This window comes from Marmota flaviventris, chromosome 13, assembly GCF_047511675.1.
Source record: "Marmota flaviventris isolate mMarFla1 chromosome 13, mMarFla1.hap1, whole genome shotgun sequence".
In the NCBI taxonomy this organism is placed as follows: Eukaryota; Metazoa; Chordata; class Mammalia; order Rodentia; family Sciuridae; genus Marmota; species Marmota flaviventris.
Window position 1 is genome coordinate 18,252,349 of NC_092510.1, and position 25,995 is coordinate 18,278,343.

Consider the following 25,995-nt stretch of genomic DNA (forward strand, 5'->3'; position numbering starts at 1 on the left):
TCCAGTAGAATCTATGGAAAACGTGACACAAATAACAATAATCACAATAATATTAACAGCTCACACACAGAACTTAATGCTTTGAAAACAGAGGTACAGCTTGGTTAAGTAACTAGGTCACACAGCTCATAGTTGGTGAAGCCAGATGCTAGCCTAAGATAACTAGTTCTAGAGGTTTTGCTCTCAACTCTGATATACTGCCTCCTAATTTTAATTATTTAATTGGCTTCATTTTGACACAACCAATGCATAGCTCAATTTGTGTTTTTAGATCTCAGGCCATCATTTTAAATGTAAAAAACCTGATCTACCCTTTGAAAACAAAATATCTAAAGCTAAATATGAAAATATATTTTAAAATTATGGTTTACCCTTACTAATATAGTATAGAACTTTCAGGGACACTATATATATAGAGAGAGAAAAAGATAAACAGATGTATATCTTCATTTCAATCCTCCTCAAATTCCAATATTTCTTTTTAGACCTTGGTTCTTCATTATATCAATAGTTGTTCCATGTAATCCACTGAAAATTCTAAGAATCAAGCTCTACCTCACAGATCCACCTTAGATAACAGTCTGTACATGCCACCTGTAGGCACCAATCAGATTCTGGCTTCCTCCAGAACAGCCAAGGGGATGTTTTAACAGATTATCATTCCCCTGGCAGAGCAGATGAGACACAGACAACACGGATAATAGATAGAAAAACTAGAAAACTAGAGAGTAGATACAGAGACAGAAAAATATCCACAGAAATTAAGAAAATTTAAGAATTTAAGAAAAGAAAGAAGAAGTATAACAACATCACATTAAGAGGTGGGAAAACCAGAAGAGTGTATCAGTAACAAACTGGAAAAAGAGGCTGTCTTACCAAAAGCCAAACCACATCCTCACTGGTGAATTACTAGACCACAAAACAGAGCCAGGAACAGTGGCACACACTTGTAATTCCAGCAACTCCAGAGGCTGAGGCAGTATTGTCTCAAGTTCTATGTCAGCCTGGGCAACTCAGTAAGACCCTCTAGAGTGGAGAAATGAGGATCAGGACACCGAGATCTGGAAGCAACACTTTATTAGTGGCACCACTTTATTAGTGGCTCCGGTGCCACTAATAAAGAGTTTTAATTCCCAAAGTCTGGGTCTTGAGCACAGCAGGGCTTTGACTTTTATATGTAAGCAAGTTTGGGGTACATCAAGGCAAAGAAGTTGGTGCAATTCTATTGGAGGGTGCATCTTACATTTCCTTACATGGGTTAAGTTTGTCAACAGCCTAGAGACCCTTAGCTCACAAGCTTAGGAATTTTTACTGCATGAAGCCTAAAGGGGGATTGTTCTGTCCCTGCTATATTGTTTCCTGCTTATCAGTTTACCTGTTAGCCACTGTAAGCCCCTTTGGTTAAATGTCAGTAAACCAAGCTGCTGTGTATCAGCCAAAACAACAGCCCACCAGTTCTTAAACTGCTAAAAATTTCCATTTTGCTCTACCACTCCTCAGCAACTTAGCAAGACCCTGTCTCAAACAGTAAAAATAAAAATGGGCCAGGGATATAGCTCAGTAATAGAGGGTTCAGTCTCCGGTACTACCCTCCTAGAAAAAAAAAGTCACACAATAGATTCTACTAGGAAGGTAAACCAAGCAAGAAACATAGCATTAGTTTAAAATACTGCACATGTTCTACAGCAAACTTTGCCCTGCACATAAAATCCAATAAAATCTGCTTTTCTGTTTCTGCTGTTTATACACCTTCTTAGTTTAAAATAATAAAATGAAATCACAGAGTCCTTCTGAGGCAAGCTTATGAAGGAAGTAAAATTATCCCAGTTTTTCCATCCCTAATTTAACTCAGAGACTTCAGGACTCCCTAAATCAGGATGCAGAGACAGAATAGTCTCTTCTAAATGAGAAACTTTCCTCCTAGACTCTGGATTTTTCTCTTCCCTCACAGCTAGTATACCGCAGAGATCAATACACTCTTATTAATGGCTAACGAACACAAATGTCTATATTCTATATATATATATATATATTGTGTGTGTGTGTGTGTGTGTGTGTGCGGTCTTAGGAACCAAACCCAGGGCCTTCCATATGCTAGGCAAGTACTCTACCACTGAGCCACACCCAGCTCCAAATTTTCACTTTGGAAAAATTTTCTACCTTCCCCATAACAATTCTTCATCCTTCTTTATGCTCCAGTAGGCATTAGGGCCTGCAAAAATCATGTAGGACAAACCATGGGGCGGGGTTGAATCCATCATAATCTGTCAGTATGTCTTTAGGAAATGGACTTAATCTTAGTTTCCTCATTCATAAAAGAGAAAAAGAAGTGGGATTTATGCTAATTTCCTATCCTATGGTGCAGGAATGAATGGGATAAAATATTGTAGGTACTTGATCCAGAAGAGGTTACTACAAATGTACTTGTGTTTCTTTCTCTTATTCATTCACGTGATAAATGAAAAGAAATGTAAAGCACTTACTGTCTTTGTTCTTTTTATTCTTCAAACTTTCCTTGGGGGCTGGGGTTGTAGCTCAGTGGTGGAGCTCTTGACTTGCACACGTGAGGCACTGGGTGTGAGCCTCAGCACCACATAAAAATAAAATATACAAAATAAAAGTATTGTGTCCATCTATTATTTAAAAAACTTTGTTGGGAGTCTTCTGTGAGCGATCAATATAAGAAAGTTCATAAAACAGACATGGTTTTATCTGCCCCCGTGGACTATTTCATTTTCTGAAATAGTTCACCAGTAAATGAGGGGTTAAATTTGTTTGAATTTCCAGAGGTGGAGGAGGAGGAATGAAAGCTCCATTAGGGTCAGATCCTGGCTTTGCCTCTGGATTCCACCACTGGGCAAGTTTCTCAAATGCTCTGTATCTCTCCCTTTTCTCTTCTACAAAATGATAATATATTTTCACTGGGTTGTTGTGAAAAGTACAAGTGACATCCCTCCCTAGAATTCCCGATTCTCCTCTGTGGGCACTCAAACTGCATATCCACCAGCTTCCTGAGATGTTTAAGTTTCCAGCTAATCTCCAGGCACTTTGGACAACCAAACTGCCCCAAAGGCATAACAATGAATCAAAAGTCATTCAGTCATTCAGGGACCTCCAGGTCCATTCAGGCCTTTTCAAAAATAAAATCCAACAGACTCTTGACATAGAATCTGACTAGTGGAAACATGGTGTCCAAGTTACTTGAAGCAGCTTTTGGTATATGCTCAGGCCTAAGGATTAAAAGCAGAAAGCCCAGCACCTCCAAAAGTATGTCTCTCTCATAGGGGAGTTAATTAGAATAGTTGCAGGGCTTCTGAGTGCCAAGCTCACCCCAGACTCTTCTGAAAGCATGACCTTTGCATTTCAACCAAGCTCGAAAAATCTGAGCTCCACTAAGGCAACTGCTCTTGGAGGAAAGGTCAGAAAGTCAAGAGAGGGACAGAAAGTCCACAACTGGGGACCTCCTTATTGTGGCTAATGACATATGCTACATACCTGAGTGCCCTTGTCCCCCATAGGAAGATAGATCACAGAGTAAAGGTAAATTGCTGGACGGGTAGACCTTACGTCTTCTCTTAGCCAGGGATCAATCTTTCTATCCAAAACAATTGAAGCTGAAGGTAAAATAATAGACAAAAAGGTACCAATAGGACATGTCAGAAACAAAACCATTAAATCTCAACAAGTACTCAAACTAATAAGCAAAATATTTAAACAGATATTAATAATAAAGTTACCTCTTAACCTGCCCTGAACGAAAATCCCCAATTCCAGATCTAGCTGTGGTCGCCAGGGCAGGAGCAACTCTCTCATCGACGCCAAGGATGCTGAAGCCAGCCTGGCCCCAAGTCCTGGAAATCTTGGCGGCTTAGGGAAGGTGCAGGGTCAGGTCGCCATGGAAACCGAGGGGGGCGTGGCAGATCCGCTGCGAGTGGGCGGGTCCTCTGTGGCTGCACTGAGGCGCCGCCGCAGAGGCTGCATAAACTTAGAGCAAAGGGGCGACATCTGGGTGCGCCTAAGGAAGCAAGGAGCCGCTTCCCAGCCCAGAGTGTCCCCATTTACCAAATGATCCCAATGACGCTGGGTAGAAACACGGAACACCCCAATATCTCTCCCCAGTATCTCACTCTGCCAAATCAGAACCTCCTTGGCAAGGACCTGGAATGTGGATTTAATCAGGGGCTGTTTTCACATTGAGAGGTTAGCAAGAACTGCTCGTCCATTCCTTTTTCTCAGTATCCTACAATGGTAAAAAAGATTCTTTACCCTGCTTCCCGGTTTCCTCCCTGGCGACTCCCAAACAAGTAAAGATGAAGAGTGGCCTCTATTCACCTAATTAGAAAGGTCGCGGTTTTGTGAGTGTTCCACTAGGGGGTAGTATTGTCCTTTGAAAAATTCACCCCATAACACTGTACCCCACGGTGTGGAATCTATTAATTTCTCCTGCAGCTTGGTTACCATAAACAGATCTAGAAAGCAGATCTTGCATGCAGAGAGACGCAGCTCCTTAGGAGGAATGAGACAGTGCAGAGCCTAGAGCTTTACATGGAAGATGTTCTTTGCTCGAATTCCTCCTTCACATTTAGGGTTAAGAACAAGGAATCCACTCTAGGAAGCGATCCTGGAGGATAATACATGTGTGCTGGATGACAGATTCCTCAGCCCTCAAAGCTTTATTCTTTATTGAGCCAGCAGATGGGAATTCAGGATTGATGCAGACAACACTGACCCAGCTCAACTTTAGACCCTGGCTGGACCAGTGGGAACAATTAGCCTTCACTAACATCAAGAGGTAACACTTGGGTGAGGTGAGACTCATTTTAGCACTCATGGGGAATCCTCCTAGTATAGCCTTCCCTGGCTGTGAAATAGGGACCTGTACATTTGTACAATTTCTGTTAGCGATTTGGGGGAGACTTATCTCAGTAGAGTAAGATTATCTATGGTCCCTGGTCTTTATGCATTTATTCTATTTTATTTTAATATTCTGTTTATAGGTCTGTTTTCTGTGTTACTGTGTGCATGTATTAATAAGAACAGTTCTCTAATAATCTCCAATGCAAACTTTGAAATCCTGAATTATTAATAAAAGTGAGTAAGGAGGCTGAGATGGTTAGGGCCAAGTGAGCAGATCACAGTATGTCCCTTGGGATAATAAAAGTTGTTTAACATAAGATCTACAGTCAAATAAGTATATAAAATACTTGGTTAAACAATTAAATGTATTTTTATTTGTTCTTTTTATATATATGTGATAATAAGCATATTTTGACATACATACACAGAGGATAACTTATTCTAATTAGGATCCCATTCTTGTGACTGTATATGATGTGGAGTTACCCTGGTGATGTATTCAAATACAAGGATAGGAAGTTATGTTAATGACAGTTAATTCTACTGTCCTTCCTATGCCCCTTCCTACTCCCCTCCCTTCATTCTCCTTTGTCTAATCCAGTAGACTCATATTCTTCTATTCCTCCCCTTCCATCCTCTCATCCACATATCAGAGAGAACATTGGGCAGGTTTGGGGGATTGTCTTATTTCATGCAATATAATAATCTCTAGTTCCATCCATTTACTCGCAAATGCCATAATTTCATTCTTCTATATGGCTGAATAATGTTCCATTGTGTGTATATATACCACATTTTCTTTATCCATTCATCTGTTGAAGGACATCTAGGTTGGTTCCATAGCTTGGCTATTGTGAACTGAGCTGCTATAAACATTGATGTGGCTGCATCACTGTAGTATCCTGATTTTAAGTCCTTTGGGTATAGACTGAGGAGTGGGATAACTAGGTCAAATGGTGGTTCCATTACAGGTTTTCCAAGGAATATCCATACTGCTTTCCATAGTTGTTGCACCAATTTGCAGCCCCACCAGCAATGTATGAGTAATCCATTTATTGATTCTTGATTTTATTTCTTGCACTTTAGGAGTCTAGTTGAGGAAGTCAGTTCCTAAGCTGACAATGAAGATTTGGGCCCACATTTTTTTTTCTATTAGGTGCAGGATCTCTATTCTAATGTCTAAGTCTTTGATAAATGGGCTAAGGAACCGAAGAGACACTTCACAGAAGAAGAAATACAATCAAGCAACAAATATATGAAAAATATTCAATATCTCTAGTAATTAGAGAAATGCAAATCAAAACTACTCTTAAGATTCACCTCACTCCACAGAATCCCCACTAATGTTGTACCCCCTTGTCCACTCAAGGGGAATCCAGGCACAATGTAAACTGGGGACTTAGAGATTGCCACAGAACACTTAAATGACATTGACACAGCACTACCAAACAGCCTGGCAAGGGCCAAGACAGTGACTCTTGTTGACTCTTGTGGGTTTACTGAGTGTCAGACCAAAAGCATGTGAAATGGCATGTCAGCACCATAACTAGAGCAGAGAGATCTCACATCTATGTTATGAATCTAGAGCTTTGGCACAAACAGGAATTTCAAAGTTTAAGAAACACACACTCCACCTTTTCTTCATTTAGACTCATCTGTAAGAGCTAGAGTAGTTGTATCTAGGTCTGATTTGGGGAATAAAAAGTGTTAGTACATAGTTAGTAATAGCTGCATATTTATTTTTAAATTAGATATGTGTAGAACTGTATTTGTTGTGAACATTATAAAGCCAGTACAATGGAAATTTTACATGAAAATGATAAAAAAATCAGCAGAAGTCTGAATACATTCTTCTTCCACCCCAGTGGATCATTATATGAGCCCAGTGCACATGTACCCCACTCTGGAAGCTGTGGCTGTGTGGCCTCAAATTTTCCATCAGAGAAACCAAGAAGGACCCTGCATCCTCCTACATACATAAATGGGCTAGGGGAGATTCCCAGAAACCAGCCTTGTGTCAATTGATCAGAACGTCCCCTCTGTATCCAGCCCAAATGGCTATAGACCTACCTTTATGGATCAACCTGAAATAATGTCATTTGCATATGCTGCACCAGGCTTTCTTCCACAAGTATGACACAGGGTCCTAGGAGAAGAGAGAGAAGGGAAAGAGGGATGATGAGATCCTGCCACAATATTTCAGCTTGGGTGTCTTGAAGAACATCTACTGAATACTTGCTATCAACCCACTAACAAAAATGCAAGAAGAAAGAACCTCATGCTGATGGAGCATATCCAAAATTCAGGAAATCCTAGCTTCTGCTCTCTAATGACAATTGTTTGGTAATTGTTTCACTTTTCTTCTCCTGCAGTTTCTTGTTTTGTTTTTTCGTATCAGGGATTGAACCAAAGGTGCTTAACCACTGAGCTGCATCTCAAAATATTTTGAGGCAGGGGCTCAATAAATTGCTGAGTCTGGCTTTGAACTTCCAATCCTCCTGCCTCAGCCTCCTGAGTCACTGTGATTACAGGCATGTGCTATGGGCTTGCTCTGCTGCAGTTTCTTAGAACATGATAAGAGTTTTTGCTTGTCTAGCTGCTGAGCAGAATGTCTTTCCCCATGAAAAAATCTTTGGATGGTCACAGCTGGTCACACTATGATTTGGCTCAAATCCCAGCCCTCAAGAACTAACTAGAGTACATCCTAGTAACTGACAAATTTTTTTTCACCCTAGGCAAATCTTTCAAAACAATCAAATAATACTTAAGTGCAGCAGACAAATGCCAACCTGAGCAGAAATAATGATTTGGAAAGCTCCACTACTGAATTGCTTCCACCAATAAGAGACAACCATACTTCACACAGATGGGGAACAAATGTTTTATTAGAAATAATTCCAGAGTGAGCCATTCCTTCCCTAAAATCAGAAGAGTGTTTGTTCACAGAAGGCAGTGAGCATCCTGTGGAAAGTCTTCTTCCCTGCAATCTGGCTCAAAGAATTCTGTTTTCTGTAGCACACTTAGTTCCTAACTTTCTCACCACCATATATATATATATATATATATATATATACACACACACACACACACACACACACACACTCACACACACTCACACACACATACATGCATACATATATACAAACACACTTTATGCCACTAGGAACTGGAAAATGGAAGTTTCTAATGGAATAATGTGAAGAGTACAGAGGAAAACTTGCCTAGCCTCCCATGACATCCTGAAGGTTCCCAAAGCAGCATACCTTGGCTTTCCTATTCCCCATAATGTAACCTTTCAAGGAAAAGGTGTTCTAAAAGTGTTTTTATATTGTAGTGTGAGTTAGTTGCTTCTGTCTCTCACAAGGGTATTTACATTCCAAGTAATATTATGAACTGGAAAGTTCTCTCCTATGGAAGAAATTCTTGAGTTAAGGCTGAGGTGAGGGTGATCTTTTTGGTACAGAGGACCTGCCCTCTTACACTTCCCAGTATGTAGATTTTTAATGATGAAACCAAACAAAACTAAGAAAATGCATGTTTATATTCATGGAGCCAGTAACTTCAGCTTATTAATAAGAATTGGAGATTTGCCTCACCAGATGTCTTCAGCAAGCATTGTGGTAAGATTCTTCCCTGAAGTAAGTCCTTTCATTTAAACCCTACGAAAACCTCCACATTGTCTTAAAAAATACATATATAACTTTTGGGTTGAAATGGACACTATACTATAGCTGTATCAAAATAAACTACCTATAGAAAAGGAAACAAAGAGGGTGGGGAAATGCTGAGGCAGATAGAGGATAATCAGTGTAGAGATACTTTTTTTTTGTCCTGAGAATTGAACCCAGGAGTGCTCTACTACTGAGCTACATCCTCATTCCTTTTAATTTTTTTCTTTTTATTTTGAGGCAGGTTCTCACTAAGTTGCTGTGGAAGGCCTTTAACTTGCTGTCCTCTTACTTCAGCCTGCCAAGGAATAGGAATTACAGGCATGTTGACACCATGCCAAGAAAGTGGAGAATTTTTTATAACCACCAACTTAATTGTGATGTAATAAAAACATCACTTTCCAACAGGACATTCTGTAATAATGGAAATGTTCTCAGTCTCAGATTCCAATATGGCAGCCATCAGCCACATGAGGCCACTAGGGACTGGAATCTGGTTAGTGTGATTGAGGAATTAGAATTCAAACTTTAATGGATTTAAACTTAATTTTAAATAGCCACTATGGCTAGTGGTTACCATATTGAACAGGACATGTCTTAACAACATTACTGCTTTGCCATGTCATCTTAGAAATAATTTGTTCTACTGAAATTTCCAGGAGAAACTGATTGCTGGCTGCAAAAAAAAACGTATTTACTAAAACATAGTTTATGGCTCACTGTGGCCCCTGACCCAACCCATTTCCCAGCATACATAGAATTGGTGCTACTTTGTTCCTCAGAAGCAGACTTCTAGAATGAAGTGACTGACTTACCCTCACCCAGGGAAAGTTCCTCTTTCTCTCAATGGGAGAAGGAAATGGGCTGCAGGGCTCCATGTCAACCATGAGCTATTCATTCAGAGAATGGGAGCTGTGACTGAGTAATGTTGACTCTGAAAACAGACACAAGCCAGTGGTGTTGGTGCCTTTTGTGGTGCTGACCCCTCTCTCTCAGTGGATACACAAGCTGAGAAGTGCCTCTAGATACACACAGTAGGTTAAGTGAGAAGTGAAGGTGATATAATACTCGTGACCTATAGCCCTTCCTGTTTGCAAGTTCCTGACAAATTATCCACATGTTCCAATTAAACCTAGTGAAAGATAATATTGTTCCCCACATGTCATCAGGTCTGGGCATGAAAAATCACTAAGCAGCAGTTTTAAAAGACACAGGAAACAGACATGGATATCAGCTCTTACTAAACTAGATATGCAGAAAGGTTATTAAAGGTTGTGGCTCAGACTAATAAGATAAACATCAAAACTCCCTGCCAGACCTATGGCACCCATGTTCTATAGCTACAAGCTATCTTTCTGTTGCTGGATGTCCAGTGTCTAATATTCCCATTCATACCCTTCTCACCAACCAGCTATGAAATATAACTGTTTCTTCTTTGGGAAGGAATGTTCATATTAGCAGCTGTGGCAAGAGCAGATGGCAAGGAAACTATGCAAGTCTCTCATCAAAACCATTGACTGACAGCTGGGAAACCTGGTTACATTGTGTTCTTGAGGAGACCAGTTGTCTACCCTGACAATATAAGAGATGGACACCTGCAGGTGGAAAATTGCTATCTCATCCCCTCCCCATATTTCCTGTCAAAACTAAAACCAAGGTATCCTTTGAATATAGGGTTAAATGCCTTCTTCCACCTTGAAATCTTTCTAGACTGCTTCTCACAAGACATTAAATAAGCTGGTTTAAATAGGTTTTTTACTTCGTTTTAAAAATGTAATGTAAAACTTAAAAAAAATCCACAACTAGGTTAAAATAGTGTCCTTTTTTACTTTTCTTTCTTACTTCTTGAAAACAGCTTAGGTAGGGTAATTTGGGGATAGTATTAAAGACTTATGTTTTACTGTGTAAGAAAGCTGAATTCAATATAAAAATCCTTCCATCCTGCATACTAGTTAACTTTCCTCCAAGCCTCTTCCACCCCCAGCTAAATTATGACTTCTAAGTTCAGGGTTTGGCAGCAGAAGGATGGGCAGTCTGTTCTTTTTCTCTTTTCTTTCCTTCCCTATCCCTCTCAAGCTCCAAGATTGTGAACTTTGGTAACTACCTGGTTTGGGAATAAGACACCAGTCTCCCCATATACCAACTGTATCTCTGAGTCAATTCAGTGTGGTGAATTAACTAGTGACTTCAAAAGGGAAATAAAGACAGTTAGAAACACTAATAAACTGTTTAAAATTGTTTATTTGTTGTAGAAGTCATAGAAGTTGTCTCTCTAACATCCATTTCAACCTCCTTGAGTGACTACCACGATGCTTGCAATGTATTGGTCTCATCTTCAGATCCAAAGGAGGGCCCTAATTACTCTAAACCACTTAGAACAATTCTATTTCCTTGTCACAGTGATGGTATGGATCTAAGCCAATCAGAGAATAACATTTCCCCAGCTACTGAAATTGAATTTGGGGTGTCCAATTAGAGTGAAGCTTGGGACTTTTGTATCATGGTTCTAAAACTTCCCTTGGCCCTTGCTGGGTCCTTGCATATGAATGAGCCACCATGACTGTTGCTAGCAGTCATTTTCTGAGGCCAACCCTAAGCCCCAATATGCAAATACAGGCAAAAGTGAGACAATGTAGAAAAACAGTTGACCAAACCACAGCCAGTTACTTTCACATATATGAGCACCCTGAATTCTTACAATATCCTTTGAGATTTCTATTAAAGCCTCCCTAACCTCCACCCCTATTTTACATTTGGGGAAACAGGTTCAGAAAAGAAGAGTAATTTACTCCAAATCAAATAGAATTTAATATCAGAGGCAGGATTTGAGTCTAGATTATTCTCTTTATACAAATTTTCTGTGTCTTTATGATATAAAACTGGAAACCTGAGAGATCCTTAATGATAGATAGCAAGAGTTGGAGGAGCTTAGAGGACACCGACATACACTGGTTTCAGACTGCATTATAGCAATTACAGTTTCTTGTATTTCAGATACACTTAAATATATATACTTTTATTTATAAATAAAATCTATATTATAGTTTTATAAATAATAAATATATATAAATTATATAATTAAATTCACAAACAAGTCTGGTCCTTTGTCTTGGGAGTAGCAAAGATAAAGAAAAGAACTCAGTTATGTTTGCTACCATACACCTGAATGAAACACAGGATTTCTGATTCTGATGGACTCCCTCCTCCTTTTCCTGAAAAGATATGATACTTTAGGGGAAAACAATGTTTCTGAATTGTCATTCTAGGAAGTGCCTTTTACAGCTTAAACTTTACTACTTGCTTCATCCCTCATCTACCATCTGTTTGACCCCAAAACGGCTGCAAAGATTGATAAAAACCATCAAAATCACAACAAAGAAGACTCTGTGATAGAAATAGCATGGCATGAATTTGTCTCTCATTTTGCAATTCTTCCTATGCTGGCTTCATAGGGCCATTCTCTTAAAATCTCCAGGATACTATCACAAGATGTCAGGTCTACAAAGGCAGCCCTTCCATCAGTGCACTGTTCACCAAAATTCCACTGAACCAATCTCATAATCCAGTTTTGCAAACTCATCTCATCCCCAGCTCTGTAGCCAGTCAAGCTTGAGAGAATTTACGGAAACCTGTTCCAGTGATGAGAACTTAAAGTGATCTTAGTCTGTTTGTGCCACTGAAAGTGATTTACATAGTACTAGGCACACAGTAGGCATCATTCCTCAGTTCTAATCATTAGCTTCTTCCCTCATTTTTGTGAGCAAACCCACTGTCTTGTGCCCCTATTTTAGAATCTCCACCCCAATATTTCCTCCCTGTGCTCAAGTTTTTAGTTTATCAAAGGATGAAGTTCCTTTTAATATCAATTTAGTCCTTGTAAAGACCTGGCTAGGTCTTTGATAATTGATTTTATGACTCCCTAACATCTACATAATCATTTTTTCAATATGTTGTTTCTTAGAGAATTTCCCCAGGTGTTAATGCTAGTCATGAAGTGTCTTAGGTTATTATGCTCCCTGAAAGCAGAAAGCAAGATGGGAATGTTTAGGTAAATGATAGAGTGAGGGAACACTGTAAAGGTGGGGGGTAGACAGAAAAGCATAGGTAAAGAAGGGAGGCAATGATGTGATTTCTTAGGGCCCTGTGGAGAGTGAATTTTACCAGACTATCCTCCCCATTTGCAAGAGTTCTGGGCTGATACACCTGCTATTACACAGTTATGGGCTCTGTGGGGGAGGATGGGTGGAAGCTAATGTAAACTCTTAAGCTTCTCCAGACCAGGTGTCTTCTATCAGGCAAGAAAAATCCCTCTGGGGAGATTTGAGGTATAAAATTAACAAGCAACACCCATTGCTATCTGGAGTGTAAGTACACTAGAATGACACAGGGGACGCAGGTGGGCCTCAACAGTATCTACTGCACAACAATACCTAATGTTTAGTCTCTGATCTAAAGCATCTAACCCCAGAGAGACTTCTTAGAAATAGATAACCATGAAGCAACATGTAAGCAGAGTAATAGAGCAATGCACATGAGTACTAGGCAGAGAATCAACCCAGCTGGTGTGAGGATGGAGTGGAGGTGAGACGGAAGTGGTTGTCTCCCCTCTTCATCCTCTGTGGACTGATACTAGGGTAGAATCCAAAAGTGAGCCAATGGAAAAATGAGACACAAAGCAAAGATATACAAAACATAAGCCTTAAGCCACCCACCAGAACTCAGACTCATCCCAAGACCAGCTGCACCCACTGTCAGAGCTCAGGCTCAGCCTAGTACCACCTTGCCAACCTGCACAAGAGCCAGGGCCTGGGTAGGTCTGAGTCCATCTAGCCACTGACACAGCCCTACCAGGGCTCAGACCCGGCCCAGATCTGCCTTGCCAACTTGGGCGTCAGCCAGGGCCCAGGATAGGCCCGGGTCCATCCAGCCTCTGGCAGACACCCACCAGAGCTCAGGCCTTGCCCAGAACAGCCTCGATGACCTGTGAGGGAGCTAGGGCCCAGGGTAAGCTTGGGTACATCCATACCGCCAACACCTGAGAGCCCAGAAAAGATTTCAGAATGTTCATAATTAAAATGATAGGTGAATTAAAGAATGACCTAAATGGGCAAATACAGGTAAAAATTGATCACTCCAACAAAGAGATAAGAGAGCAAATGCAGGCAACCATGAATGAGACCAATAAACAGATAAAGGAGCAAATACAGGCATTCATTGATCACACCAACAAAAAGATAAGGGAGCAAATACAAGTAGCAAAAAAAAAAAAGAGAGAGATTCTTAACAACAACAAAAAAAAAAACAGAACTCCTTGAAATGAAGGAAACAATAAATCAAATAAAAAACTCAATAGAAAGCATCACTAACAGACTAGATCACTTGGAAGACAGAATATCAGATAATAAAGACAGAGTATACAATCTGGAAAATACAATTGAACACACAGTGAAGATGATAAGTACCCATGAGCAGATGATCTGAGAATTATGGGATAGCATCGAAAGAACAAATCTAAGAGTTACTGGGATAGAGGAAGTCACAGAGTTTCAAACTAAAGGAATGCATAATCCCTTCAATGAGATAATATCAGAAAATTTCCCAAGCACGAAGGATGAATTGGAAAACCAAATACAAGAGGCTTACAGGACACTAAATGTACAAAATTACAACAGATCTACACCAAAGCACATTTTAATGAGAATGTCTAGCATACAAAATAAGGATAGAATCTTAAAAGCCACAAGAGAGAGGAATCAGATCACACATAGGGGGAGACCAATTTGTATCTCAGCAGATTTTTCATCCCAGAGCCTCAAAACCAGGAGACTATGGAACAATATATACCAAGCTCTTAAAGAAAATGGATTGCAACCAAGAATCTTATATCCAGCAAAACTAAGCTTTAGATTTGAAGATGAAATAAACACTTTCCATGATAAACAAATGTTAAAAGAATTTACAACTAGAAAGCCTTCACTACAGAACATCCTCAGCAAAATATTCAAAGAAGAGTAAATAAAACACAATGATGAAAATCATCAGAAGGGGCTGGGGATGTGGCTCAAGCCGTAGCGTGCTCGCCTGGCATGCATGTGGCCCGGGTTTGATCCTCAGCACCACATACAAACAAAGATGTTGTGTCCGCCGAAAACTAAAAAATAAATATTAAAAAATTCTCTCTCTCTCTCTCTCTCTCTCTCTCTCTCTCTCTCTCTTAAAAAAAAAAGAAAATCATCAGAAGGAGGGATTACACTAAAGGAAAATCTAATCAGAGAAGAAACCAAGTCAAATTAAATGCCAAAAATAAATAAAAATGGCTGGGAATACAAATCTTGTCTCAATAATAACCCTGAATGTTAATGGCCTAAACTCACCAATCAAAAGACATATCAGATTGCATAAAAAAAGACCCAACAATATGCTGCTGCCAAGAGACTCATAGGAAAAGACATCCACAAACTGAAGGTGAATGATTGGAAAAAATCGTACCACTCACATGGACTGTGGAAGCAAGCAGGGGTTTCCATCCTCATATCAAATAAAGTAGACTTCAAGCTATAGTCAATCAAAAAGGAAAAAGAAGGATACTATATACACTAAAGGGAACCATACACCAACAAGACCTAACAATTATAAATACATATGCTCCAAACTATTGAGTGTCCACATTCATCAAACAAACTGAAGTTCAAGAGTCAAACAGACCACAACACAATAATTTTGGGTGTCTTTATCAAACCTCTTTCATCACTAGATAGATCTTCCAAACAAAAGCTTGGACAAAGAAGCTATAGAACTCAATAATACAATCAATAACTTAGACTTAACTGAAATATATAGAATATTTCATCCTTCAATGAGAGAATACAATTTCTTCTCAGCAGCACATGGATCCTTCTCTAAAACAGACCATATACTATGCCACAAAGCAACTCTTAGCAAATATAAAAAATATAGAGATACTGCCCTGCATTCTATCAGATAATAATGGAATGCAATTATAAATCAATGATAAACTAAGAAATAAAATCCACTCCAACATCTGGAGACTAAATAATACGTTACTGAGTGGACAATGGGTTGCAGAAGACATCAAGGAGGATATTAGAAAAATTTTAGAGGTGAATGAGAACACAGATTCAACATATTGAAATCTCAGGGACAGTATGAAGGCAGTACTAAAAGGAAAGTTCATTTCATGGAGTTCATTCCTTCAAAGAAGAAAAATTCAACAAATAAATGTCCTAACATTACATCTCAAACACTAGAAAAAGAAGAACATATAAACACCAAAAGCAGCAGAAGACAGGAAATAATTAAAATCAAAGCTGAAATCAATGAAATTGAAACAAAAGAAACAATTGAAAAAATTGACAGAACAAAAAGTTGGTTATTTGCAAAAATAAATAAAATTGACAAACACTTAGGCATGCTAACAAAGACAAGGAGAGAGAAAACTCAAATTACTAATGCACATGATGTAAAAGAAAATATCACAACAGACACTACAGAAATACAGAAGATAATTAGAAATTATTTTGAAAACTTATACTTCAATGAAATAGCAAATATCAAAGGCATTGACAAATTTCTAGAGTCATATGATTTGCCCAAATTGAATCAGGAAGATATACACGATTTAAACAGGTCAGTTTCAAGCGATTAAATTGAAGATGCTGTCAGAAGTCTACCAACCAAGAAAAGCCCAGGACCAGATGGATACACAGCTGAGTTCTACAAGACCTTTAAAGAAGAACTAATAGCAATACTCTTCAAATTACTTCAGGAAATAGAAAAAGAGGCAGAAATTCCAAACTCATTCTATTAGGCCAATATCATCCTGATTCCAAAACCAGGCAAAGACACATTAAAGAAAGAAAACTTCTGACCAATATCTCTAATGAAGTTAGATACAAAAATTCACAATAAAATTCTGGCAAATCAAATACAAAAACATATCAAAAAGATCATGCACCACGATCAAGTGGGATTCATCCCAGGGATGCAAGTTTGGTTCAACATAAGAAAATCAATAAATGTGATCCATGACATCAATAAACTTAAAGACAAGAACTATATGATCATCTCAACAGATGCAGAAAAAGCATTTGACAAATTAGAGCACTGCTTCATGTTCAAAACACTCAAAAAAATTAGGGATAACAGGCTCACGGCTCAACATCATAAAGGCTATCTATGCTAAGCCCCAGGTAAACATCATTTTAAATGGAGAAAAATTGAAGGCATTCCCTCTAAAACCTGGAAGAAGATAGGGGTGCCTACTGTCATCACTTCTATTTAACATAGTTCTTGAAACACTGGCCAGAGCAATTAGACAAATGAAAGAAATTAAAGTGATACACATAGGAATAGAAAAACTCAAGTTGGCACTATTTGTTGATGATATGATTCTATACCTAGAAGACCCTAAAATTCCCACCAGAAAACTTCTAGAACTAGTAAATGAATTCAGCAAAGTAGCAGAATATAAAATCAACACCAATGAATCAAATGCATTTCTGTATTTCAGTGACAAATCCTCAGAAAGGAAATAAGGAAAACTACCCCATTTACAATAACCTCAGAAAAAATAAAATACTTGGGAATCAACTTAAGAAAAGAGGTGGAAGATCCCTATAATGAAGATTACAGAATGCTAAAGAAAGAAATTAAAGAAGACTTTAGAATATGGAAAGATCTACCTTGTTCTTGAATAGGCAGAATTAATATTGTCAAAATGACCATACCATCAAAAGTACTATACAGATTTAATGTAATTACAATCAAAATCCCAATGACATTCATTATAGAAATAAAAAAGCAGTCATGAAATTCATCTAGAAAAATAAGAGCCCCAGAGTAGGTAAATCAATCCTTAGCAAGAAAAGTGAAGCAGATGGCATCATTATACCAGACCTTAAACTATACTACAGAGCAATAGTAACAAACATAGCATGGTATTGGCACCAAAACAGACTGGTAGACCAATGGTACAGAATAGAGGACACAGAGACTAACCCACAAAATTACAATTGTCTTATATTAGACAAAGGCACCAAAAATATACATTGGAGAAAAGATAGCCTCTTCAACAAATGGTGCTGGGAAAACTGGAAATCCATATGCAACAAAATGAAATTAAACCACTATCTCTCACCATGCACAAAACTCAATTCAAAGTGGATTGAGAACCTAGGAATTATACCAGAGACACTGCGCCTATTAGAAGAAAAAGTAGGCTCCAATCTCCATCATGTCATATTGGACCTTGACTTCCTTAATAAGACTCCTATAGCACACGAATTAATATAAAGAATCAATAAATGGGATGGATTCAAACTAAAAAAGCTTCATCTCAACAACAACAACAAAACAATCAGTGAGACAGAGAGCCTGGGAACAAATTTTTACCACATGCACATCAGATAGAGCACTAATATCTAGGATATATGAAAAACTCAAAAATCTTAACACCAAAAAAAACAAATAACATAACCAATAAATGGGCCAAGGAAATGAACAGACACTTCTCAGATGATGAAATAAAATCAATCAACAAATATATGAAAAAAATTGTTCAACATCTCTAGCCATTAGAGAAATGCAAATTAAAACTAAGATTTCATCTCATTCCAGTCAGAATGGCAGCTATTAAGAATATAAACAATAATAAGAGTTGTCGAGGATGTGGGGGAAAAGGCACACTCATACATTGCTGGTGGGACTGCAAATTGGTGCAGCCCATATGGAAAGCAGTATGGAGAATCCCTGGAAAATTGGGAATAAAACCACCATTAGACCTAGCTATTCCACTTCTCAGTCTATACCCAAAGGACTTAAAAACAGCATACTTTACAGGGACACAGCCACATAAATGTTTATAGCAGCACAGTTCACAATAGCTAAACTGTGGAACCAAACTAGATGCCCTTTAATAGTTGAATGGATAAAGCGGTGTATATACACAATGGAATATTACTCAGCATTAAAAGAGAATAAAATCATGGCATTTGCAGGTAAATGGATGGAGTTGGAGAAGATAATGCTAACTAAAGTTAGCTAATTCCAGAAAACCAAATGCTGTATGTTTTCACTTATTTAATAATGCTGATTTATAATATGCTGCAAGGGAGGGAGATGGAAGGATTAGATGAATTCTAGATAGGGCAAAGGGGAAAAGGGGAGGGAGAAGAAGGGAGGGGGCATGGGAGTTGGAAAGAAGGGTGAAATGTAGTCCTGGGAGGAATGAACATTTTAACTTTTATTAATTACTTATGCCTTACTGGGAGTGATATGTAACACAGTTCTTCAAAGCAGGATTTCAGAGGGGGATATAAACAACTCTAAAGGCACTAATGCTAAGAGTGGAAAAGAAAAATGAGAAGTGATAGGGCACCAAATATAATGTTTCTTTTTTCCGAAAATTACCACCATTTAATGAAAAAAGTACACATTCTTAGCCATGTAATTGCTTTAATTTTAGGTTCAGAGCATATTGTATTTTTAGAAACTAGTTAGTAACATTGTTTAAAATAAATGCATTGGGAATGTGAGGAATTTACTGGGATTCTGCTGCTTACTACTGTGTGAACTAGAAAAGCCACTTAGCTTTAGTTTCATTCAATGAGAAAGTGGGCATAATACCTACCCTGCTTACTTCACAGGGTGGTTATGAAAGTTGGAAAGCTTTCTAAGTTGGAAAAACAAATATATTATCTATAGTTGATGTCATCGTAAAAAGAATAAGTGCAATGAAGACTTGCCTCTCATTATCAGTGGAATTTATGGTTGGTGGAAATAAATAGATAGATAGATAGATAGATAGATAGATAGATAAATAGATAGATAGATAGACAGACAGATAGATTTGTACCTATTCTATTGTTTCTTTAAATTCTGAAGGAATTTCTACCAGGTTCTGAAAATGAATATTATTCACATTTTGGGAAGAGCCTTTCACAAAAATTTCCTCTAATTTTAACTCTAGGCCCATTAATGTGTAAGTTTATCTAGTCCATGATATCATTTTACAAGAGAAAAGTTCTTCTTTTTTTCCATTTTCTCAAAGGACTGTTAATTTTTTTTTAATTTTTATTGTTGGTTGTTCAAAACATTACAGACTTCTTGATATATCATATTTCACACTTTGATTCAAGTGGGTTATGAACTCCCATTTTTACCCCGTATACAGATTGCAGAATCCCATCAGTTACACATCCATTGATTTACATATTGCCATACTAGTGTCTGTTGTATTCTGCTGCCTTTCCTATCCTCTACTATCACCCCTCCCCTCCCCTCTTCTCTCTCTACCCCCTCTACTGTCATTCATTTCTCGCCCTTGTATTATTTTTTCCCTTTCACCTCACTTCCTATTGTATGTAATTTTGTATAACCCTGAGGGTCTCCTTCCATTTCCATGCAATTTCCCTTCTGTCTCCCTTTCCCGCCCACCTCTCATCCCTGTTTAATGTTAATCTTCTTCTCATGCTCTTCATCACTACTCTGTTCTTAGTTACTCTCCTTATATCAAAGAAGACATTTGGCATTTGTTTTATAGGGATTGGCTAGCTTCACTTAGCATAATCTGCTCTAATGCCATCCATTTCCCTGCAAATTCTATGATTTTGTCATTTTTTAATGCAGAGTAATACTCCATTGTGTATAAATGACACATTTTTTTTATCCATTCATCTATTGAAGGGCATCTAGGTTGGTTCCACAGTCTTGCTATTGTGAATTGTGCTGCTATGAACATCGATGTAGCAGTGTCCCTGTAGCATGCTCTTTTTAGGTCTTTAGGGAATAGACCGAGAAGGGGAAGAGCTGGGTCAAATGGTGGCTCCATTCGCAGCTTTCCAAGAAATCTCCATACTGCTTTCCAAATTGGCTGCACCAATTTGCAGTCCCACCAGCAATGTACAAGTGTACCTTTTTCCCCACATCCTCACCAGCACTTGTTGTTTGACTTCATAATGGCTGCCAATCTTACTGGAGTGAGATGGTATCTTAGGGTGGATTTGATTTGCATTTCTCTGACTGCTGGAGATGGTGAGCACTTTTTCATGTACTTGTTGATTGATTGTATGTCCTCCAATGAGAACTGTCTGTTTAGGTCCTTGGCCCATTTGTTGATTGGGTTATTTGTTATCTTGTTGTCTAATTTTTTGAGTTCTTTGTATACTCTGGATATTAGGGCTCTATCTGAAGTGTGAGGAGTAAAGATTTGTTCCCAGGATGTAGGCTCCCTATTTACCTCTCTTATTGTTTCTTTTGCTGAGAAAAAACTTTTTAGTTTGAGTAAGTCCCATTTGTTGATTCTAGTTATTAACTCTTGTGCTATGGGTGTCCTATTGAGGAATTTGGAGCCCGACCCCACAGTATGTAAATCGTAGCCAACTTTTTCTTCTATCAGACGGCGTGTCTCTGATTTGATATCAAGCTCCTTGATCCATTTTGAGTTAACTTTTGTGCATGGCGAGAGAAAGGGATTCAGTTTCATTTTGTTGCATATGGATTTCCAGTTTTCCCAGCACCATTTGTTGAAGATGCTATCCTTCCTCCATTGCATGCTTTTAGCCCCTTTATCAAATATAAGATAGTTGTAGTTTTGTGGATTGGTTTCTGTGTCCTCTATTCTGTACCATTGGTCCACCCGCCTGTTTTGGTACCAGTACCATGCTGTTTTTGTTACTATTGCTCTGTAGTATAGTTTGAAGTCTGGTATCGCTATACCGCCTGATTCACACTTCCTGCTTAGCATTGTTTTTGCTATTCTGGGTCTTTTATTTTTCCATATGAATTTCATGATTGCTTTCTCTATTTCTACAAGAAATGCCGTTGGGATTTTGATTGGCATTGCATTAAACCTATAGAGAACTTTTGGTAATATCGCCATTTTGATGATGTTAGTTCTGCCTATCCATGAACAGGGTATATTTTTCCATCTTCTAAGATCTTCTTCTATTTCTCTCTTTAGGGTTCTGTAGTTTTCATTGAATAAGTCTTTCACCTCTTTTGTTAGGTTGATTCCCAAGTATTTTATTGTTTTTTGAGGATATTGTGAATGGAGTGGTTGTCCTCATTTCCATTTCAGAGGATTTGTCGCTGATATACAGGAATGCCTTTGATTTATGCGTGTTGATTTTATATCCTGCAACTTTGCTGAATTCATTTATTAGCTCTAATAGTTTCTTTGTAGAGCCTTTTGGGTCTGCTAGGTATAGAATCATGTCATCTGCAAATAGTGATAATTTAAGTTCTTCTTTTCCTATTTTGATGCCTTTAATTTCTTTTGTCTGTCTAATTGCTCTGGCCAGTGTTTCGAGAACTATGTTGAACAGAAGTGGTGAGAGAGGGCATCCCTGTCTTGTTCCAGATTTTAGAGGGAATGCCTTCAATTTTTCTCCATTCAGAATGATGCTAGCCTGAGGCTTAGCATAGATTGCTTTTACAATATTGAGGTATGTTCCTGTTATCCCTAGTTTTTCTAGAGTTTTGAACATAAAGGGATGCTGTACTTTGTCGAATGCTTTTTCCGCATCTATCGAGATGATCATATGGTTCTTATTTTTAAGTCTATTGATGTGGTGAATAACATTTATTGATTTCCGTATATTGAACCAGCCTTGCATCCCAGGGATGAATCCTACTTGATCATGGTGCACCATTTTTTTGATATGTTTTTTGTATCTGATTCGCCAGAATTTTATTGAGGATTTTTGCATCTAGGTTCATTAGAGATATTGGTCTCTAGTTTTCTTTCTTTGAAATGTCTTTGTCTGGTTCAGGAATCAGGGTGATGTTGGCCTCGTAGAATGAATTTGGCAGTTCTCCCTCTTTTTCTATTTCCTGAAATAGGTTGAAAAGTATTGGTATTAGTTCCTCTTTAAGGGTTTTGTAAAACTCTGCTGTATACCCATCCGGTCCTGGGCTTTTCTTAGTTGGTAGTCTTTTGATGGTTTCTTCTATTTCCTCAATTGATATTGGTCTGTTTAGGTTGTCTATATCCTCCTGACTCAATCTGGGCAGATCATATGACTTAAGAAATTTATCGATGCCTTCACTATCTTCTATTTTATTGGAGTACAAGGATTGAAAATAATTTCTGATTATCTTCTGTATTTCTGAAGTGTCTGTTGTGATATTGCATTTTTAATCCTGTATGCTAGTAATTTGAGTTCTCTCTCTTCTTCTCTTCATTAGCATGGCTAAGGGTCTGTTGATTTTATTTATGTTTTCAAAGAACCATCTTTTAGTTTTCTCAATTTTTTCAATTGTTTCTTTTGTTTCGATTTCATTAATTTCAGCTCTGATTTTAATTATTTCTTGCCTTATAATTCTTTTGCTGTTGTTTTGCTCTTCTTTTTCTAGGATTTTGAAATGAAATATGAGATCATTTATTTGTTGGTTTTTTCTTTTTTAAAGGAATGAACTCCAAGCAATGAATTTTCCTCTTAGAACTGCTTTCAATGTGTCCCATAGATTCTGATATGTTGTGTCTGTGTTTTCATTTATCTCTAAGAATTTTTTAATTTTCTCCTTGATGTCTTCTATAACCCATTGATCATTCAGTAACCTATTGTTCATTCTCCAAGTGATCCATGATTTTTCCTTCCTTCTTTTATCCTTGATTTTTAGTTTCATTCCATTATGATCAGATAAGATGCATGGTATTATCTCTACTCCTTTATATTGTCTAAGAGTTGCCCTGCGACATAATATATGATCTATTTTTGAGAAGGATCCATGTGCTGCTGAGAAAAAAATTGTAACTGCTTGATATTGGGTGGTATATTCTATATATGTCAATTAAGTCTAGGTTATTAATTGTGTTATTGAGTTCTATACTTTCCTTATTCAACTTTTGTTTGGAAGATCTGTCCATTGGTGAGAGAGGTGTGTTGAAGTCTCCCATGATTATTGTATGGTGGTCTATTAGACTCTTGAACTTGAGAAGAGTTTGTTTGATGAACATAGCTGCACCATTGTTTGGGGCATATATATTTATGATTGTTATGTCTTGTTGGTGTATGGTTCCCTTGAGCAGTATGTAGTGTCCCTCTTTATCCCTTTTGATTAACTTTGGCTTGAAATCTATTTTATTTGATATGAGTATGGACACTCCTGCTTGTTTCTGAAGTCCATATGAGTGATATGATTTTTCCCAACCTTTCACCTTCAGTCTATGTATGTCTTTTCCTATCAAATGTGTCTCCTGTGGGCAGCATATTGTTGGGTCTTGTTTTGTGATCCATTCTACTAGCCTCTGTCTCTTGATTGGTCAGTTTAAGCCATTAACATTTAGGGTTATTATTGAGATATGGGTTGTTCTTCCAGCCATATTTGTTTATTTATGTTACTAAACATTGTGTGTTTTCCTCTTTGATTATTTTCCCCCCTTTACTGTCCTACCTCCCACTGTTGGTTTTCATTGTTATTTTCCATTTCCTCTTCCTGTAATGTTTTTCTGAGGATGTTTTGAAGAGATGGTTTTCTAGCTGCAAATTCTTTTAACTTTTGTTTATCGTGGAAGGTTTTAATTTCATCTTCCATCCTGAAGCTTAATTTCGATGGATACATGATTCTTGGTTGGAACCCATTTTCTTTCAGTGTTTGAAATATGTTATTCCAGGATCTTCTAGCTTTCAGAGTCTGTGTTGAGATATCAGCTGTTATCCTTATTGGTTTACCCCTAAATGTAATATGCTTCCTTTCTCTTGTAGCTTTTAAAATTCTCTCCTTATTCTGTATGTTGGGCATCTTCATTATAATGTGTCTAGGTGTGGATCTCTTATGATTTTGCACATTCGGAGTCCTGTAGGCTTCTAGGATTTGGGATTCTGTCTCATTCTTCAAGTCTGGGAAGTTTTCTTGTATTATTTCATTGAATAGATTGCTCATTCCTTTGGTTTGGAGCTCTATACCTTCCTGTATCCCAATGACTCTTAAGTTTGGTCTCTTTATGTTATCCCATATTTCTTGGATGTTCTGCTCATGGTTTCTTAACAGTCTTGCTGAGCTGTCTATGTTCTTTTCAATTGAAATACTTTGTCTTCATTGTCTGATGTTCTATCTTCTAAGTGTTCTACTCTGCTGGTAGTATTCTCAAGTGAGTTTTTAAGTTGATTTATTGCTTCCTGCATTTCTAGGATTTCTGTTTGTTTGTTTTTTATAACCTCTATCTCCCTGTATAGTTGATCTTTTGCTTCTTGGATTTGTTTATGTAATTCATTGTCGAAGTGATCTTTCATTGTCTGATTTTGCTGTCTAATGTCTTCCTTGAGACTCCAGATCATCTGAAGCATGTATATCCTGAATTCTTTATCTGACATTCCATCTGCTGCAGCTATTACCTCTTCTAAAGTTGAGTTGACCTGCATTGCTTGTGGTCCCTTCTTTCCTTGTCTTTTCATACTGCTCTCGTTTCTTTCTGCTTGGTGAAACTGTTGTGTTTTTGAAATTTTCCCCCTATATATTTATATTGCTCTTGTATAGTTGAAAAGTCTCCCTTGCAGGGGCGGGCGGTGGCTGTGCTCCTCCTCCAATTAGGGTGATCTGTCTACCATGCTGACGGGCTGCTGGGCCTGTTCTGCCGGTCGGTCGCAGGTCTGCCTACCATGCAGGCGTGGGTGGCGGCTCTACTCTGCCTTTACTCCAATTGGGGTGACATGTCTACCATGCTGGTGGGTCGCTGGGCCTGTTCCAGGCATGGGCGGCAGCTCTGCTCTGCCCCTCTGGCTTGATAACAAAGTGAGAGAGACTCGGGTGTATGTGACTCACTTTCTTTACCAGGAGACCAACTGTGTCTGTCGCCACTGGTATCGATGAAGTTATCTCCTCCGCTGCTTTCTGATGACATCAGATCTCTGCCATGTTGGTATCCCATGCAAATGGCAGCATTTTTTTCCCTTTGCGGGGTGACCAAAGCAATGGGTGAGTCCTGACCGGCCCTCACAAGCCCCGTCTCAATCCTGTTGCCACTGCCTATGAAGGCTCGATTGGTATTTACCTCCACAGTATTCAGCAGGACCCGGACCAAGAAGCAGTTTTCACGGGTTCTTTAGCCCTGGGCCAGAGCAGTTCCGGGAGCCGGAATTCGGCCGCTCCGGGCTCGGTGTATGTTCTGATAGAAGCAGGCTCCAAGAAGCAGTTTCTGTGGGCTCTTTAGCACTGAGCCTGAGTAATTTGTTGTGAGTCGCAGGTGAATGGCAGCCTGAAATTACCTGTTCTATAGCTGAATGAGCTGCGATCAGTCGAAAACAGGGATGGTGACGTCAGCTCTCCAAGATGGTGGCCGCTGGCTTCCTCTGTGGTCTGATCGGTGTGGAGAACCGAATTGGACCGCTTCCTTTCCCCGTCTCAAACCCAGAATTCAGTACTGAGTACAGTGATTGCACAGCTGGCAGGAGCCCGCAGAATCCGCAGCGCTGTATCTTTGCGTTGCTATCTCGTCATTTCCCAGCGCGTG

General features: G+C 38.5%; 1 long non-coding RNA gene across 9 annotated transcripts in view; it reads right to left on the reverse strand.

Moving 5' to 3' along the window:
• Nucleotides 1–25,995, reverse strand: part of LOC139701551 (uncharacterized) — a 225,985-nt gene that overhangs the window by 20,812 nt on the left and 179,178 nt on the right. For 7 of the 9 annotated variants that reach the window (XR_011704076.1, XR_011704079.1, XR_011704080.1 and 4 more), the window contains 3 exons: nucleotides 6,928–7,003; nucleotides 3,738–3,984; nucleotides 2,484–3,614 (listed from right to left, as the gene is read on the reverse strand). This is a non-coding gene — a long non-coding RNA (uncharacterized lncRNA). Of the gene's footprint in view, nucleotides 1–2,483; nucleotides 3,615–3,737; nucleotides 3,985–6,927; nucleotides 7,004–9,340; nucleotides 9,460–25,995 lie in introns of all 9 variants that reach the window. The other 2 variants (XR_011704073.1, XR_011704078.1) reach the window with 2 other exon arrangements.